Raw genomic sequence first — 19,735 nt, forward strand, 5'->3', positions numbered from 1 at the left:
ATGCACATCCTCCACCCAGTCACTGTCCTTGTGGGAATGAGTTCATTCTTCTCATTAAAGATGACAGTTATGCCACCTTTCTTTGACACTACTTGTACTGGGCTCACCCAAGAGCTATCAGAGATTGGGTATATGATTCCATCATTCCATAGCTTCATCACTTCTTTTTGTACCACCTCCTTAATGGTTGGGTTAAGCTTTCTTTGGGGTTGAACTACAGGCCTTGAATCTTCCTCCAATAAAATTTTTTGCATACAGATGGCAGGGCTTATGCCCTTGATATCATCAATCGTCCAACCCAAGGCTGTCTTGTGAGATTTTAACATTTCGATCATCTTTGTTTCTTCTTCTATGTTCAAGGAGGAATTTATGATCACTGGCAGGGCCTCTGCTTCTGATGATTGGACTTTTGTGTGGTTTAGAATTCACAAATGGATTCTTGTTGCAATATAGTTTCTAAACCAACAATAGTCCTTTCATACAAAAATTTGTTTGTCACTAAAACAAACCCCCAAATTTATAAACCGAAGTATTGAACCTCGGGTCGTTCTCCCTAGGAATTACAATAAAGTGTTCTTGTTATTGGTTGAGGTATGTTTTGGGGTTTTTGATAAGAGACATGAAATGTAAATGGCAATGAAAATAAACTAATAACTAAAAAGACCTTGGCAAGGTTTGGTGGTCAAGGATCTCTATCCTAATCACTAACCACAACATGAGAATTGGAAAGGATCAACCCCACTAAGTCATCCTCTAGCGTTAATGGCTCTCAATCGTCAATCACTTGGACATTAGAAACTCAAGAGTCCCTAAGTTACTTTCCCAAGCCAAGAGCATAAAATTCTACTCTAAAATCTAACTAAGCATTTTATCAAACACTTAGAAGGCATAAAAGGAAAGCATAGTAAAATTGCAAGGAATGTAAATCTATACTAAAATCCAACCAAGCATTTCATCAAACACTTGGAAGGCATAAAAGGAAAACATAGTAAAATAGCAAGGAAAGTAAATCTACACTACTCAATTGCAAGGAATTAAATAACGACAAATCAAATCAATAATAAAGGAACATGAATCATAAATTGCATTGAAAGAGAGATAGAAGAACGAAAGTGCATCAACATAAAAGTAGAGAATTACATGAATTAAATGCTAAACTAGAGAGAGGAAAAGTAGAAGAAGAAGAATTGTAAAAGAAAAAGTAAATCAAAGCATGAAATTAACCTAGATCTAAGAATTCCTAATCTAGATCTAACCTACTCCTAATTCTAGAGAGAAGAGAGAGCTTCTCTCTCTAGAAACTAACTAAAAGCATGTGAAAACTAAAATAAAACTAAACTAATCACTAGATGTCTCATGCCTCTTCAATACTTGGGTCAAATAGCATCAGAAATGAGTTAGATTGGACCCACAAGGCTTTAGAATTTGCTGGCCACTAATTTGCTTTTAATGAATCACGTGCAAATCGGTGCGCGCGCATACATGCCATGTGCGCACCCTTTAAAAGTTATATAACTATGGCAAATCTTATATCATTTCGAAGCTCCGGATGTTATCTTTCCAACACAACTAGAACCGCATCATTTGGACCTTTGTAGCTCAAGTTATGGTCGATTAAGTGCGAAGAGGTCGGCTTGACAGCTTTTGCGATTTCTTCATTTCTTCATGAGTTCTCCATTTTTTTATGCTTTTCCTTCATTCCCTTGATCCAATCTTTGCCTCCTAAATCTAAAATCACTTAACAAACATATCCAGGCATCTAATGGAATCAAGGTGAATTAAATTTAGCTATTTCAAAACCTCAAAAGCATGTTTTCACTCTTAAGCACAATTAAAGGGGAAGTTATAAATCCATGCTATTTCATTGGATAAATGTAGGAAAAGATGATAAAATCCCCCTAAATCAATACAAGATAAACTCTAAATATGGGGTTTATCAACCTCCCCACACTTAAACCAAGCATGTCCTCATGCTTAAACCAAGAGAAAGCAAAGGGGTATCAACATTTATTCAATGAAATCTAACTAAATACAACCTAAACTATATGCAACTATCTACATGAATGCAATTGCTTGTTCAAAATAAATCAATGTCCAAGAAGCATATATGCACAAGGGCTAAAGGTATTAGCAACCATGCCAAACCACAATTGAATTGAGCTATTAAATATTTTTACAAACTTGCATGAAGAATGATGATCATAGGTGAAAACATATAATTGAGCATTAAACCCTCACCGCATGTGTTTGCACTCTATTCGCTCAAGTGTTTAGGGTCGATTCACTCAATTCTCTCCTAATCATGCTTTCCAAGATTTGTTTTTCTTATAACAATCAACATTTATTTTATGCATGCATACATCTATCATGAGGACTTTTCATAGGTTGTAATGGGGCTACGGTCAAGGTAAGGGTGCATATTTGGTCAAGTGGACTTAAAATTTGAATCTTTGATTACCTTAAACTTCCCACCTAACCTATATAGCAACCTATAAAATTCTAAACAAATCTAACTACCCATTCTTCACTTTTTCATATACTCGTGCATTTTCTTTTCTTGATCACAACACATATGCATTGATTCTTATTGACTTTTGCTTTGCTTTGGGGCATTTTGTCCCTTTTTTTATTTCTTTCTTTTTCTATTTTTCTTCCTTTTTCTATTTTTTTCTTTTCTTTTCTTTCTTTTTTTTGTTTCTTTTCTTTTTTTCTTTTTTTTTCTCATTTTTTTTCTTTCAAACTATATACAAGAACATCAATGCATAAGGTCTATACATTCATTACACATGAGCATGTACCCAATTCCCAATAATTTCAATAAAAATAAAAAACTACCCTTTTATTCCCCCAATGTCCCAAGGTTCCCACACTTGAATGATATACACACTCTAGCCTAAGCTAATCAAAGATCCAAATTAAAGACTTTTATTGTTTTCTGCTTTAAGGCTTGTAATGTGCTAAAATTTTGAACAAAGTGGGTTAAGCATTGGCTCAAATTGGCTAACAATGGAAGATAAAAGGTAAGGCCATTTGGGTAAGTGAACTAAATGAAATGATGGCCTCAATCATATAAATACATGAATACACAAAATAATGGACATAAAGAATCAAACAAATCAATGATTACAATCATAGAAAGAGAAAAATTGCACACAAGAAGGAAAAATAAGTGGTTGTAAGATGTAATCACACCATTAGGCTCAAACCTCATTTGCTTGTGTTCTTAGCTCAAAACATGTTCCACAATATATGTAATTCAAGCAAGTTTAATGAAAAGTTTTCACTCAAATCAATTGAGGTGCCCTATAGATAGAAATCTTGAAAAATCTCATTACTTTGACTAAGCTTATTGTGTATATATATGCAAAAATAAGAAAATGCAAATGATCCTAAAAACCTAGAATATAATGCAAAAGTGTTGAGATTAGAAACTTGTCACCCAAAATCACCGACCGGTCGGACGACCTCCCCACACTTAAAAGTTTGCACCGTCCTCGGTGCGCTCAAAGATGAGCAAGGGGGTATGGCGACTCTCCGGATTGCTACCTTCAGCTGGTAGGTCAACCGGTTGCTGTGCGTTCTTTTTTCTGCTTCCATTATTACTTGTGGTGCATCCACTATGAAAATAAAAATATAACACCATAAGATAAGAAGATATAAAAGTAAGGAAGCATACATTGTTGGAATGAGGTACTAATCACTAGAATTGAGTGAGTGAATTAGTGTGACATTAAGAAATATTAGGTATGTGAATTCTAAATTGCGCCTTTTAGAACACACATTAGCATAAAAAACTATGTCACAAAAAGAGGCATGCACTTTACTCATTCTAGTGTGCTTGAGATGCTTTAAGTAAACTTGTAAGGTAAAACAAGTATTAAAGAAGAATGGGAGCATTCAAGCTAAAAGTGTATGGATGCATATGATCGTGAAATACAATGCAGTAAAGTAAATGCTCAACATCCAATGTCAAGAGATTGCCTAATCAAAAAATAGGGTTCAAATCACATGGTGGCCAAATCATGCAATTCAAGAAGAGTGACAAGCTCGAAGGCAATTCTCATCACTTGGTATTCTTAAAAGGTAAGCATGAAAAACACAAAACCAAGTAGCAAAATATAACCTCAACAGTAGAATCCAAAAAAGGTTATAAACATAATGATATTAAGATAACATCCCTTTTTAATACTTAGCAGCAATTAATGGTAAACAAGATTAACAATCCAACACTTACAATGAAAAAGAGAAAATGAAATGAAAAATAACCAAAACTAACTAATCAACTAACTAACTAACTAATTAACTAACTAAAATAAATGGTTATCAATGGTGTTTGGAAGTGTTAGATGATGGGTAGAAGAAGGGAATAAGAAAGGGGAAGGAAAGAAATGGAAAGAGGAGAAGAAAAGAAATGTAGTGAAGGAAGGTCATCGGCGCGTACACGCGCATGGCGCGCTCGCGGATGGTGGTGCAATGGACGCGACGTGTACACGTACATGGTGCGTCCGCATCGATGGCTTATTTCGAGAGTGACACGTACGCGTCATGTTTGTGTACGCGCGAGTTGGTGGTTTGTGCGAAAGGCACAATGCGTGCGCAACGTTCGCACAACTCTCGGGTTTTTGGCTTGGGGGTGGAATTTCTCAATCCACACGTACGCGTACATGGCGCGTCTGCGTGGGTAGGCAAAAATGCTTGATGCACGCGTAAGCGCGCAGTGCGCGTACGCGCGGATGGTGCTCTATTTTTTTTTTCTATGTTTTTTTGCACCAATCCAAGCATTCCAAACCTCCAAACAGCTACCAAAACACCATAAAACCTTATTTAATACACTAAACTACAAATTATACTCAACAAATCAACCAAAAACATGAATTTAAACTAATTACCAATATGTACAAAAAGAGAAAATGAAAAGAAGTTACCATGGTGGGGTGTCTCCCACCTAGCACTTTTGTTTATTGCCCTTAAGTTGGACTTATGGGGAGCTCCTCTCAAGGTGGCTTATGCTTAAAACCATCCTTGAACACCCACCAATGCTTGCATTTCCAATGAGCTCCAGTCTTCAAGTTCAATTCTCCCAAGCTTTGATGGAGTTCTTCATAGACTATGGGCTCCCAAAGTTGATCCTCATGTATGCCGGGATCCCATATCTTGTTTCTACAACCATCTTTGAGTTGATTATCATGATTCTAATTGGGTGGCATGACCTTAGAATTCTCAAAGAAGCCCCCAAACAACTTCCTAGACCCTTGCAATTGGGTTCTACAACAACCATTACTATTCAACTTTGAACATGCAACCATCATGAGCTTAGAATGATATTTCCAATCACTAACCATCTCCCTTTTGCTCTTAAAGCCACAAATATATCTAAGTTGACCATCCGTCTCAAGCAAACCATATTCAAGGGGAATAATAAAGCTTGAGTATAAGGAATTTAACCACTTGAATGAAAGAATGGATGGTGGTGGCTTGGGGAGAGGTATCTCCAACATGCTAGCAAGCTTCACTCCCTTGTGTTATTCCTTGTTAATCTCCACCTCTTCATAAGCTTCTTCACTTCTAATCCTTTATTCATCAATTTCATCTAACTCTTCCCCATCACTGAAATCATAAATGGGAGGTTGAAAGAAATCTACCTCCATATTGCTTTCTATCTCATTGGGAGAAGGTTCTTCAAATTCAAAGGATTCACACCAAGAAGATTGGATGCAGGGTCTTCATCACTAAGGGAACTTAATTCTTGCTTCATTCCCTCCAAGTCTTCATTCAAAATTTGTTTTGGAGGTTGTGCACTCTCCTCCTTAACATCAAATTCACTCTTCTTGGATAGGTTCTCTTCAATTCTAGGTTCCCAAGGAGGTTCCGCATCTCCTAAGTCTTCAACCACTTCTTCCTCTTCTTCAATGATCATAGGCTCCTCCAATTGCTCTAATACGAAGTGGCATTCCTCCTTCTCCATCGGAGTTTCCAATCTCTCCTTCATGCTTTGTTCTTCAATTGATTCTCCACATGTGACCATGGGAGTGCTTTGAGTGCTCAAATATTGGGAGGCTAAGGTGCTTACTACCTTGGTCAAAGTGGCCACAAATTCTAGTGTCTCCCTTTGCATTTCTCCGTGCCCTTGAAGTATAAGGCTAAGGATTTCATCCATTGAGGGTTGGAATGGAGAAGAGACTTCATTGTCTTGGAAAAATGGTTCATAATAGGAAGGTGGTTCTTCTTGATAAGGAGGTGGTGGTGTGTATTGAGGTGGTTCTTGGGAGTATAGATATTGGAATGGTGGTTCCATGTATGGCTCATATGGTTCAAAAGGTGGTTGGTATGGTGTATGTGGGTTTGGGTCATATGGATGTGTTTGGTGAAAAGAGACTTGTGAGTATGATTGAGATTCATGTTGAGGATATGGCTCATAGGCATGTGGTGGTGGTTCTTGAAAGTCACAAGGAGATTCACCATAGCCATTAGATTGGTATGCATCAGAGAATGACTTTTCTTCATAGTGCATTGGTGGAGGTTGTTGCCAAAAGGATTGATCATATGCATATGGCTCCTCCCACCTTTGATTGTCCCATCCTTGATACACATCCTCATTGAAGCTCTCATTGCCTACAACATAGTTAGAACCAAACTCATAGCCAAAGTGAAAATTCATGATAACAAGAGAAAAGGAAAATGAAATCAAATAAGAAACAAAACAAAACCAAATCCTAAAACTAGCAAGAGCTATCAAAAGCAAACATATTCACACTATTCACATATATACAATAACCAATAACACAACACCATTGCAAGTTCCCCGGCAACGGCGCCATTTTGATGATTGGACTTTTGTGTGGTTTAGAATTCACAAATGGATTCTTGTTGCAATATAGTTTCTAAACCAACAATAGTCCTTTCATACAAAAATTTGTTTGTCACTAAAACAAACCCCTAAATTTATAAACCGAAGTATTCAACCTCGGGTCGTTCTACCTAGGAATTACAATAAAGTGTTCTTGTTATTGGTTGAGGTATGTTTTGGGGTTTTTGATAAGAGACATGAAATGTAAATGGAATGAAAATAAACTAATAACTAAAAAGACCTTGGCAAGGTTTGGTGGTCAAGGATCTCTATCCTAATCACTAACCACAATATGAGAATTGGCAGGGATCAACCCCACTAAGTCATCCTCTAACTAATAGAGGAAAGTCAAGTGAGCTATGTCAATCCAAGACCATAAGTACTAGTTCTCCACCAAATCAATTAGTGAGATCTAATGTTAATGGCTCCCAATCGTCAATCACTTAGACATTAGCAACTCAAGAGTCCCTAAGTTACCTTTCCAAGCCAAGAGCATAAAATTCTACTCTAAAATCCAACTAAGCATTTTATCAAACACTTAGAAGGCATAAAAGAAAAGCATAGTAAAATTGCAAGGAATGTAAATCTATACTAAAATCCAACCAAGCATTTCATCAAACACTTGGAAGGCATAAAAGGAAAACATAGTAAAATATCAAGGAAATTAAATCTACCCTACTCAATTGCAAGGAATTAAACAACAACAAATCAAATCAACAATAAAGGAACGCGAATCATAAATTGCATTGAAAGAGAGATAGAAGAACAAAAGTGCATCAACATAAAAGTAGAGAATTACATGAATTAAATGATAAACTAGATAGAGGAAAAGTAGAAGAAGAAGAATTGCAAAAGGAAAAGTAAATCAAAGTATGAAATTAACCTAGATCTAAGAATTTCTAATCCAGATCTAACCTACTCCTAATTCTAGAGAGAAGAGAGAGCTTCTCTCTTTAGAAACTAACTAAAAGCATGTGAAAACTAAAATAAAACTAAACTAATCACTAGATGTCTCATCCTTCTTCAATCCTTGGGTCAAATAGCATCAGAAATAAGTTGGATTGGGTGCACAAGGCTTTAGAATTCGCTGGCCACTAATTTGCTTTTAATGAATCACATGCAAATCGGCACATGCACGTACATGCCGCATGCGCACCCCCTAAAATTGATGCAACTATGGAAAATCTTATATCATTTCAAAACCCCGGATGTTATCTTTCCAACGCAACTAAAACCGCATTATTTGGACCTCTGTAGCTCAAGTTATGGTCAATTAAGTGCGAAGAGGTCGGCTTGACAGCTTTTGCGATTCCTTCATTTCATCATGAGTTCTCCATTTTTTTATGCTTTTCTTTCATTCCCTTGATCCAATCTTTGCCTCCTAAATCTAAAATCACTTAACAAACATATCAAGGCATCTAATGGAATCAAGGTGAATTAAATTTAGCTATTTCAAAACCTCAAAAGCATGTTTTCACTCCTAAGCACAATTAAAGGAGAAGTTATAAAACCATGCTATTTCATTGGATAAATGTGGGAAAAAATGATAAAATCCCCCTAAATCAATACAAGATAAACCCTAAATATGGGGTTTATTAGCTTCTCCAAAAATACATGCCTGAGATGAGGGGGAAGAGGCTTTAACTCTTGTTTTGACTTCTCTTCTGTCTTGCCTTTAGAGGAGATTTCTACTAGTTCCTCTCTTATTAAATCTTGTTCCACTTCTGTTTCCACTTCTTGTTCCTCCTAGTTGTTGGCCTCAAGTAACCTCCTCTCTACTTCTTCCATCATTTCCACTCTCATATGCTCTTCTTTCTCAGGGGGATATTGCATGGCTTTAAAGACATTGATGATCATCTTTTCATCATGCACTCTGAGTGTCATTTCTCCTTTCTCTACATCAATTATAGCCCTTACTGTGGCTATAAAGGGCCTCCCTAAGATGATTGAGTTGTGTCCTTCTTCCTCCATGTCTAAAATGACAAAGTCAGCAGGAAATATGAATTCTCCTACTTTCACTAACAAATTCTCCACAACTCCATTAGGTATTTTGAGCGATCTGTCAGCCATTTGAAGTGACATTCTAGTTGGCCTGAGTTCCTCTATTACAAGCTACTTCATTAATGAGAGAGGCATCAAGTTGATGCTGGCTCCTAGATCACAGAGGGCTTTGTTCAATGTTCTGTTGCCTATAGTGCAAGATAGGATGAAGCTTCCTGGATCTTTGAGCTTTGGTGGATGACCTCTTTGGATGACAACACTGCATTCTTGGGTCAAGATTACTGTCTCCTTCTCATTCCAGCTCCTTTTCTTATTGATGAGCTCTTTGAGGAATTTTGCATATAGAGGCATTTGTTCTAGAGCTTCAGCAAGTGGAATATTGATCTCTAGCTTCTTAAAAACTTCTAAAAACTTTGGGAACTGTTGATCCTTTAGCTCCTTTTGTAATCTTTGAGGATATGGCAGAGGAGGGGTGTAAGTCTTCACTAACTTCCTCTGTTCTCGTGATTGCTCCTCCATGATTTGCTTTCCCTTCTTTGAAGATTGTGGTTGTTCCTCTTTCTCCTTGAGCTTCTCTTGGTCTTGCTTGTCTTTTTCTCCTACTTGCTTCTTGCTACCAATATCATTCTCCATAGGCTTCTTGTTAGTTTCTTTGTCATTCACCAAGGTTCTTCCACTCTTTAATTGGATTGCTTTGCATTCTTCCTTGGGGTTGGAAATGGTGTCACTTGGTAATGCATTGAGTGCTCTTTCAGCCACTATTTGCTTGGATAATTGGCCAATTTGCCTCTCTAGATTCCATAGTGAAGCTTCATGGTTTTTGTTGGCCAATTCTTGATGCTTGATCATCTTTTCCATCATTATCTCTAAGTTGGAGATCCTTTGAGATTCTTGGGGTGGTTGTGATTGATTATCGGATGTTGAGGGTGGATGATAGTTATTTTGGTTAGTGGATGGGTTGTTGGGTGGTTAGTAGTTGGGTTGGAGTTGATTGTTTTGTGACATATAATTCTCCACAACACCACTAACGCCCTAAGCTAAAGTCCCTGCCTACTTCACACTCTCTCTGCAAGTAAAGCTGAGCCCACTGAAGAAGATAATTGCTTCAACTCAAGATCCAAAGGCCCATATCCAAGACTTGAAAAATCAACTAGAAGATCAGAAGAGTAGTATATGTAGGAGTAGCTTTGAAATAGAGAAAAATCTTTTGGACACTACTAGAATTACTCTCTGTATTTTACTTTCTCTGCACTTCTAGTTTAACTTTCAGAATGTACTCTCCACTTTGCTTTCCATTCCCAGAGCTATGAACAACTAAACCCCTTTCATTGGGTTAGGGAGCTCTGTTGTAATTTGATGGATCAATAATAGTTTTCATTATTCTTCTTCTTTCTTTTCTCTTGATTTTACTAGAAAACTTTCAATCTTCATCTAATTGAGTAGTTATCTTAGAAAAGAAGCTATTCATACTTGGATCTCTTCTGAACCTTGGAAAAGGGATGAAGAGATCATGCTAGAAATGTTTCTCATGTTGGACCAAATTGGGGTTTGGGTGGACATGGTGACATATAATTCTCCCAATACTTTGATTTGGAAATACATGTGGTATAATCAGTGACCATACTTCATCTCTTCTCATGAGCAATTAGACCAAGGAATTGGCTATTAATCTGATTTGAGAGATTGAATTCCCAAGGAATTGGAATTCAATCACTTAAGATTGCCAAGGAGATCAACAAATGCATTGATTTAGGAAGAGATGAAAATGAACTTGATCCGGAGAATGCAACATCTCCTAAGCCCAATGAATTCCCCATTTCTGATCTTACCCATTCTCTTTACTTTATGCCATTTACTTTCATGCTAAACTCCCCTTCCCCATTTAAGATTCTACAATTTACTTCCCGTCATTTAATTTCTGCTATTTACTTTCCCGCCATTTAATTTCCTGTAATTCTCAACTCACTTTCTGTATAGCTCAACTAGAACATTCTTCCAATTAAAGTTGCTTGACCAATCAATCCCTGTGGGATTCGACCTCACTCTATTGTGAGTTTTTACTTGACGACAATTCGGTATACTTGCCGAGGGAGATTTGTTAAGGGACAAGTTTTCGTGCATCATTTACCAACACCAATTAATGCGAACCTAGTGACCTTTACATTGATTATTGACTTACTTTTAATAAATCGCTTCTTTTGCAGTATCGTATTTCATCATCAATGACTAAATGTCCCTCATGATTATGAGTATTGGTGTGCGAAATTGTGATCTTTACTTCCTTGGTAACGGTGCTAAAAACTTCATACGCACGTTCATATTCTTAATTTTGTTTCACAACTTCGTACAACTAACCAGTAAGTGCACTGGGTCGTCCAAGTAATAAACCTTACGTGAGTAAGGGTCGATCCCACGGAGATTGTCGGCATGAAGCAAGCTATGGTCACCTTGTAAATCTCAGTCAGGCGGATTCTACTGATTTTATGAATTGATAAGTAAAATATAAATAAAATATAAAATAGGATAGTGGTACTTATGTAATTCATTGGTGAGAATTTCAGATAAGCGTATAGAAATGCTTTCGTTCCTCTGAACCTCTGCTTTCCTGCTGTCTTCATCCAATCAATCTTACTCCTTTCTATGGCAAGCTTTGTGTAGGGCATCACCGTTGTCAATGGCTACTTCCCATCCTCTCTGTGAAAATGGTCCGATACACTGTCACTGCATGGCTAATCATCTAGAGGTTCTCGATCATACTGGAATAGGATTCACCCTCCTTTTGCGTCTGTCACGACGCCCAGCACTCGCGAGTTTGAAGTTCGTCACAACCATCCCTTCCCGGATCCTACTCGGAATACCACAGACAAGGTTTAGACTTTCCGGATCTCAAGAATGGCCGTCCATGGATTCTAACTTATACCACGAAGATTCTGATTAAGAAATCCAAGAGATACTCATTCAATCGAAGGTAGAACGAAAGTGGTTGTCAGGTACACGTTCATAGGGAATGATGATGAGTGTCACGATCATCACATTCATGTTGAAGTACGAATGAATATCTTAGAAGCGGAATAAGTTGAATTGAATAGAAAAACAGTAGTACTTTGTATTAATTCATGAGGAACAGCAGAGCTCCACAGCTTATCTATGGTGTATAGAAACTCTACCGTTGAAAATACATAAGTGATGAAGGTTCAGGAATGGCCAAATGGCCAGCCCTCACAAAAGTCTAAGATAGCATAAAACTCATCAAAGATCTCTACAAAGATAGTAAAAAGTCCTATTTATACTAAACTAGTTACTAGGGTTCACAGAAATGAGTAAATGATGCAGAAATCCACTTCCGGGGCCCACTTGATGTGTGCTTGGACTGAGCTTGAAGTTTACACGTGGAGAGGTCTTTCTTGGAGTTGAACGCCAGTTTGTAACGTGTTTCTAGCGTTGAACTCCACTTTGCAACTTGTTTCTGGCGCTGAATGCCAGACTGCAACATGGAACTGGCGTTCAACATGCGTTTGCATCATCTAAACTCGGGCAAAGTATAGACTATTATATATTGCTGGAAAGTCCTGGATGTCTACTTTCTAACTCAATTGAAAGCGCACCATTTGGAGTTCTGTAGCTCCAGAAAATTCACTTTGAGTGCAGGGAGGTCAGAATCCAACAGCATCTGCAGTCCTTCTTCGACCTCTGAATCTGATTTTTGCTCAGGTCCCTCAATTTCAGCCAAAAAATACCTGAAATTACAGAAAAATACACAAACTCATAGTAAAGTCCAGAAATGTGATTTTTAATTAAAAACTAATAAAAATATACTAAAAACTAACTAAATCATACTGAAAACTATGTAAAAACAATGCCAAAAAGCGTATAAATTATCCGCTCATCACAACACCAAACTTAAATTGTTGCTTGTCCCCAAGCAACTGAAAATCAAATAAGATAAAAAGAAGAGAATATACTATAAATTCCAAAATATAAATGAAACATAGCTCCAATCAGATGAGCGGGACTTGTAGCTTTTTGCCTCTTGAATAGTTTTCGAATCTCACTTTATCCATTGAAGTTCAGAATGATTGGCATCTATAGGAACTCAAAGTTCAAATAGTGTTATTGATTCTCCTAGTTCAGTATGTTGATTCTTGAACACAGCTACTTTATGAGTCTTGGCCGTGACCCTAAGCACTTTGTTTTCCAGTATTACCACCGGATACATAAATGCCACAGACACATAACTGGGTGAACCTTTTCAGATTGTGACTTAGCTTTGCTAAAGTCCCTAATTAGAGGTGTCCAGGATTCTTAAGCACACTCTTTTTTTGCTTTGGACCTTGACTTTAACCGCTCAGTCTCAAGTTTTCACTTGACACCTTCACGCCACAAGCACATGGTTAGGGACAGCTTGGTTTAGCCGCTTAGGCCAGGATTTTATTCCTTTAGGCCCTCCTATCCACTGATGCTCAAAGCCTTGGATCCTTTTTATTACCCTTGCCTTTTGGTTTTAAGGGCTATTGGCTTTTTGCTCTTGCCTTTTGGTTTTAAGAGCTTTTGACTTTTTCTGCTTGCTTTCTCTTTTTCTTTCTCTTTTTTTTTACCATTTTTTTCTTTTTTTTTTCTACAAGCTTTTTGTATTCACTGCTTTTTCTTGCTTCAAGAATCATTTTTATGATTTTTCAGATTATCAAATAACATTTCTCCTTTTCATCATTCATTCAAGAGCCAACATATTTAACATTGATAAATAACAACTTCAAAAGACATATGCACTGTTCAAGCATTCATTCAGAAAACAAAATGTATTGTCACCACATCAAAATAATTAAACTAGTTTCAAGGATGAATTCGAAACCATGTACTTCTTGTTCTTTTGTAATTAAAAATTTTTTTATTTAAGAGGGGTGATGGATTCATATTCACTACTTTAAGGCATAGACACTTAGATACTAATGATCATATAATAAGACACAAATATAAATAATCATAAAGCTCAAAATTGAAAAACAGGAAAATAAATAAACAAAGAGATTAAGGAATGAGTCTACCTTAGTGAGGGTGGCGTCTTCCTCTTCTTGAAGAACCAATGGTGCTATTGAGCTCCTCTATGTCTCTTCCTTGTCTTTGTTGCTCCTCCCTCATAGCTCTTTGATCTTCTCTAATTTCATGGAGGATGATGGAATGCTCTTGATGTTCCACCCTTAGTTGTCCCATGTTGGAACTTAATTCTCCTAGGGAGGTGTTGATTTGCTCCCAATAGTTTTGTGGAGGGAAGTGCATCCCTTGAGGCATTAGTGGTTATGAAAAAAAAGAAATGCTTTTTCCACACCAAACTTAAAGTGTTTGCTCGTCCTCTAGCAAAAGAAGAAAGAAAGGATGAGAAGAAGGAGAGATGGAGGTGTGTTGATGATTTGAATTTGAGTGGGTGGGTGTAGGTGGGTTGTATGATGGTTTTAGGGGAGTAATGGATGTGAGTGGTGAAGAGGTGATGGGGAAGAGAGATTGAGGTGATTGGTGAAGGGTTCTTGGGAAAGGGTGATATAGGATTATGATGAGTTAAGGTGAGTAGAGGTAGGTGGGGATCCTGTGGGGTCCACAGATCCTGAGGTGTCAAGGATTTACATCCCTGGACCTTTTAGGCATGTAAAGCGCCTTTGCATGCAATTCTGGCGTTTAAACGCTGAATTGATGCTTGTTCTGGGCATTCAATGCCCAGATGCAGCATGTTTCTAGCGTTGAACGCCAGTTCTATGCTTGTTTCTGGCGTTCAGTGCCAGCTCTTCTCAGGGTGCATTCCTGGCGTTTGAATGCCAGGATGTTGCTTGTTTCTGGCATTCAATGCCAGATCCATGCTCTGTTCTGGCGTTGAACGCCAGCCAGATACTCCTTACTGGCATTTAAATGCCAGTAAGTCCTTCCTCTAGGGTGTGATTTTTCTTCTGCTGTTTTTGATTCTGTTTTTAATTTTTATATTTATTTTGTGACTCCACGTGATCATGAACCTAATAAAACATGAAATAACAACAAAAATAAAAATAAAATTGGATAAATAAAAATTGGGTTGCCTCCCAACAAGCGCTTCTTTAATGTCAATAGCTTGACAGTGGGCTCTCATGGAGCCACACAGGTGATCAGGTCAATTTTATAGACTCCCAACACCAAACTTAGAGTTTGACTGTGGGGGGCTTTAGTTGACTCTGTACTGAGAGAAGCTTTCTATGCTTCTTTTCCATTGTTACAGAAGGAGATTCTTGAGTTTCAAACACAAGGTTGTCCTCATTCTGTTGAAGGATCAATTCTCCTCTGTCTACATCAATCACAGCTCTTGCTGTGGCTAGGAAGGGTCTTCCAAGGATGATGGAATCATCCTCATCCTTCCCAGTGTCTAGGATTATGAAATCAGCAGGGATGTAAAGGCCTCCAACCTTTACTAACACGTCCTCTACTAGTCTATAAGCCATTTTTATAGATTTGTCTACCATCTCTAATGAGAAATTGGCAACCTGTACCTCAAGGATTCCCAGTTTCTCCATTACAGAGAGTGGCATGAGGTTTATCCCTGACCCAAGGTCACATAGAGCCTTCTCAAAGGTCATGGTGCCTATGGTACAAGGTATTAAGAACTTTCCATGATCTTGTTTCTTCTGAGGTAATGTCAGTTGATCTATATCACTCAGTTCATTGATGAGCAAGGGAGGTTCATCTTCCCATGTCTCATTACCAAATAATTTGGCATTTAGCTTTATGATTGCACCAAGGTACTTGGCAACTTGCTTTTTAGTGACATCCTCATTCTCTTCAGAAGAAGAATACTCATCAGAGCTCATGAAGGGCATAAGGAGGTTCATTAGAATCTCTATGGTCTCTAGATGAGCCTTAGAGTCCTTTGGTTCCTCAAAGAGAGACTCCTTGTTGATCACTAGACGTCCCAGGAGGTCTTCCTCACTAGGATTCACGTCCTCTTCCTCCCATGTAGGTTCAGCCATGATTGTTATATCAATGGCCTTGCACTCTCTCTTTGGATTCTCTTCTGTATTGCTTGGGAGAGTACTAGGAGGGGTTTCAATGATCCTTTTACTCAGCTGGCCCACTTGTGCTTCTAGATTTCTAATAGAGGACGTTGTTTCATTCATAAAACTTAAAGTGGCCTTAGATAGATTAGAGACTATGTTTGCCAAGCTAGATGGGGTCTGCTCAGAATTCTCTGTCTGTTGCTGAGTAGATGACGGAAAAGGTTTACTATTGTTAAACCTGTTTCTTCCACCATTATTAAAGCCTTGTTGAGGCTTTTGTTGATCCTTCCATGAGAAATTTGGATGATTTCTCCATGAGAGATTATAGGTGTTTCCATAGGGTTCACCCATGTAATTCACCTCTGCTATTGCAGGGTTCTCAAGATCATAAGCTTCTTCTTCAGAAGATGCCTCTTTAGTACTGTTGGATGATTCCTTCAATCCATTCAGACTCTGAGAAATCGTATTGACTTGCTAAGTCAATATTTTATTCTGAGCCAGTATGGCATTCAGAGTATCAATTTCAAGAACTTCCTTCTTCTGAGGTGTCCCATTACTTACAGGATTCCTCTCAGAAGTGTACATGAACTGGTTATTAGCAACCATGTCAATGAGTTCTTGAGCTTCTGCAGGCATTTTCTTTAGGTGAATGGATCCACCTGCAGAATGGTCCAATGACATCTTTGATACTTCAGATAGACCATCATAGAATATATTCAAAATGGTCCATTCTGAAAGCATGTCAGAAGGACACTTTTTGGTCAGTTGCTTATATCTCTCCCAAGCTTCATAGAGGGATTCACCTTCTTTCTGTTTGAAGGTTTGAACATCCACTCTAAGCTTACTAAGCTTTTGAGGAGGAAAGAACTTGGCTAAGAAAGCCGTGACTAGCTTATCCCAAGATTTCAGGCTATCTTTAGGTTGAGAGTCCAGCCATACTCTAGCTCTGTCTCTTACAGCAAACGGGAAAAGCATACGCCTGTAGACCTTAGGATCAACCCCATTGGTCTTAACAGTGTCACAGATCTGCAAGAATTCATTTAAGAACTGAAAAGGATCTTCAGATGGAAGTCCATGAAACTTGCAGTTCTGTTGCATCAGAGAAACTAATTGAGGTTTAAGCTCAAAATTGTTTGCTCCAATGGCAGGAATTGAGATGCTTCTTCCATGTAAATTGGAATTAGGTGCAGTGAAGTCACCAAGCATCTTCCTTGCATTATTATTATTATTTTCGGCTGCCATCTCCTCTTTCTTTTCGAAAATTTCTGTAAAGTTGTCTCTGGATTGTTGTATTTTAGCTTCTCTTAGTTTCCTTTTCAGAGTCCTTTCAGGTTCAGGATCTGCTTCAACAAGAATGTTCTTGTCCTTGCTCCTGCTCATATGAAAAAGAAGGGAACAGAAAATAATAATAGGGATCCTTTTTACCACAGTATAGAGGTTCCCTTGTGTGAGTAGAAGAAAAGAAGAAAAAGAATGAAGAAGAGAAGAATTTGAACTCAGAGGAGGAGAAGGGGTTCGAGTTTTTGGGTGAGGAGAAGTGTTAGTAGATGAATAAATAAATAGAAGGAGATGAGAGAGAGGGGAATTCAAAAATTAAACAAAATAAAATAAAAATATTTTAAAATTAAATTTAAAATTCGAAAATTAATAATTAAAATTAAGTTAAAATTAAAACAATTAGTTAATTAAAATGAAATTTTGAAAAAGAGGGAAGGAATTTTCGAAAGTTAAAGGTAGAGAGTTCGTTGGGCAGTTTTGAAAAAGATATGATTGTAACAAAAAGATATGATTGATTGAAAAAGATTTGAAATTTGTTTTTGAAAAAGATATGATTGAAATTGAAAAAGATATGATTGAAACAAAAAGATAAGAAAGATTAAATTTTGAAAAGATAGGAAGTTAGAAAAGAAGTTAGAAAAGATTTTGAAATTGATTTTGAAAAAGATATGATTGAAAATTAAAAAGATGTGATTGAAAAAAAAAGATAAGATTGATTGAAAAAGATTTGAAAAAAAAAATTTAAAAAGATTTGATTTTGAAAATTAAAGTTCTTTAAAGATTGAACCTTTCTTATTAGGCAAGTAACAAACTTAAAAATATTTTGAATCAAAACATTAAATGCTAATAAAATTTTCGAAAATTAAGAAATAAAATAAGAAAAATATTTTGAAAGTTAATTTGAATATTTTCGAAAAAATGAAAAAGATTTTGAAAAAATTTTAAAAAGAATTCGAAAATATGAAAAGAAAATTGAAAAAGATTTGATTTTGAAAAAGATTTTGAAAAAGATAGGATTTTCAAATTGAAAATTTGATTTAACTCATAAGAAACAACTAAATTTTAAAAAGTTTTGAAAAAGTCAACTCAAATTTTCGAAAATTTATGAGTGAAAAAGGAAAAGATATTTTTTTGATTTTTGAATTTTTAATGATGAAAGAGAAAAACACAAAATTGACTCAATGCATGAAAATTTTGGATCAAAACATGTGATGCATTGGTGCACGAAATTGTAATGTCAATGTTCACATTACTCTCTTACAACTTCGCACAACTAACCAGCAAGTGCACTGGGTCGTCCAAGTAATACCTTACGTGAGTAAGGGTCGATCCCACGGAGATTGTTGGCTTGAAGCAAGCTATGGTTATCTCGTAACTCTTAGTCAGGATATAATATCAATAATAATTTTTAATTTGAATTATAAAAAGTAAAAAGGGGAGAACACAAATTATACTTGTATGCAGTAATGGAGAATATGTTGGAGTTTTGGAGATGCTTTGTCTTCTGAAATTCTACTTTCCTCTGTTTTCTGATTCACGCACGCACGTCCTCCTATGGCAAGCTATGTGTTGGTGGATCACCGTTGTCAATGGCTTCCATCCATCATTCAATCGTACCGGAATAGGATTTACTATCCTTTTGCGTCTGTCACAACGCCCAGCACTCGCGAGTTTGAAGCTCGTCACAGTTATTCAATCCTTGAATCCTACTCGGAGTACCACAGACAAGGTTTAGACTTTCCGGATTCTCTTGAATGCTGCCATCAATCTAGCTTATACCATGAAAATTCTGATTAAGAGATCCAAGAGATATTCATTCATTCTACATTGGAACGGAAGTGGTTGTTAGGCACACGTTCGTGGGGGAATGATGATGATTGTCAAGTTCATCACATTCATGTTGAAGTGCGAATGGATATCATAGATAGGAACACGCATGTTTGAATGGAAAACAGAAATACTTGCATTAATTCATCGAGACACAACAGAGCTCCTCACCCCCAACAATGGAGTTTAGAAACTCATGCTGTCAAAGAGTACAAAGTTCAGATCTAAAAATGTCATGAGATACAAAATAAATCTCTAAAAGTTGTTTAAATACTAAACTAGTAACCTAGGTTTACAGAAAATGAGTAAACTATGATAGATAGTGCAGAAATCCACTTCTGGGGCCCACTTGGTGTGTGATGGGGCTAAGACTAAAGCTTCTCACGTGCCTGGGCTGTTTTGGGCGTTCAACGCCAGGCTGTAACCTGTTTCTGGCGTTGAACTCTAACTTGTAACGTGTTTCTGGCGCTCGACGCCAGACTGCAACATGGAACTGGCATTGAACGCCAGTTTACGTCGTCTCTCCTTGAGCAAAGTATGGACTATTATATATTGCTGGAAAGCCCTGAATGTCGACTTTCCAACGAAATTGGAAGCGCGTCAATTGGACTCCTGTAGCTCCAGAAATTCCATTCCGAGTGCAGAGAGGTCAGGATCCAACAGCATCAGCAGTCCTTTTTTAGCCTGAATCAGATTTTTGCTCAGCTCCCTCAATTTCAGCCAGAAAATACCTGAAATTACAGAAAAATACACAAACTCATAGTAAAGTCCAGAA

The 19,735-nt window shown here is 37.3% G+C and overlaps 1 non-coding gene across 1 annotated transcript; it reads left to right on the top strand.

The window, feature by feature from the left end:
* The first annotated feature begins 16,590 nt into the window (after positions 1–16,590).
* LOC148548874 (small nucleolar RNA R71) lies at positions 16,591–16,698 on the top strand. Its single transcript, XR_015897340.1, has one exon. It is a non-coding gene; the product is annotated as a small nucleolar RNA R71 (small nucleolar RNA).
* The last annotated feature ends 3,037 nt before the right edge of the window (positions 16,699–19,735 follow it).

The sequence above is a fragment of the Arachis ipaensis genome, chromosome B8 (genome assembly GCF_059453495.1).
Source record: "Arachis ipaensis isolate K30076 ecotype BB chromosome B8, ASM5945349v1, whole genome shotgun sequence".
In the NCBI taxonomy this organism is placed as follows: Eukaryota; Viridiplantae; Streptophyta; class Magnoliopsida; order Fabales; family Fabaceae; genus Arachis; species Arachis ipaensis.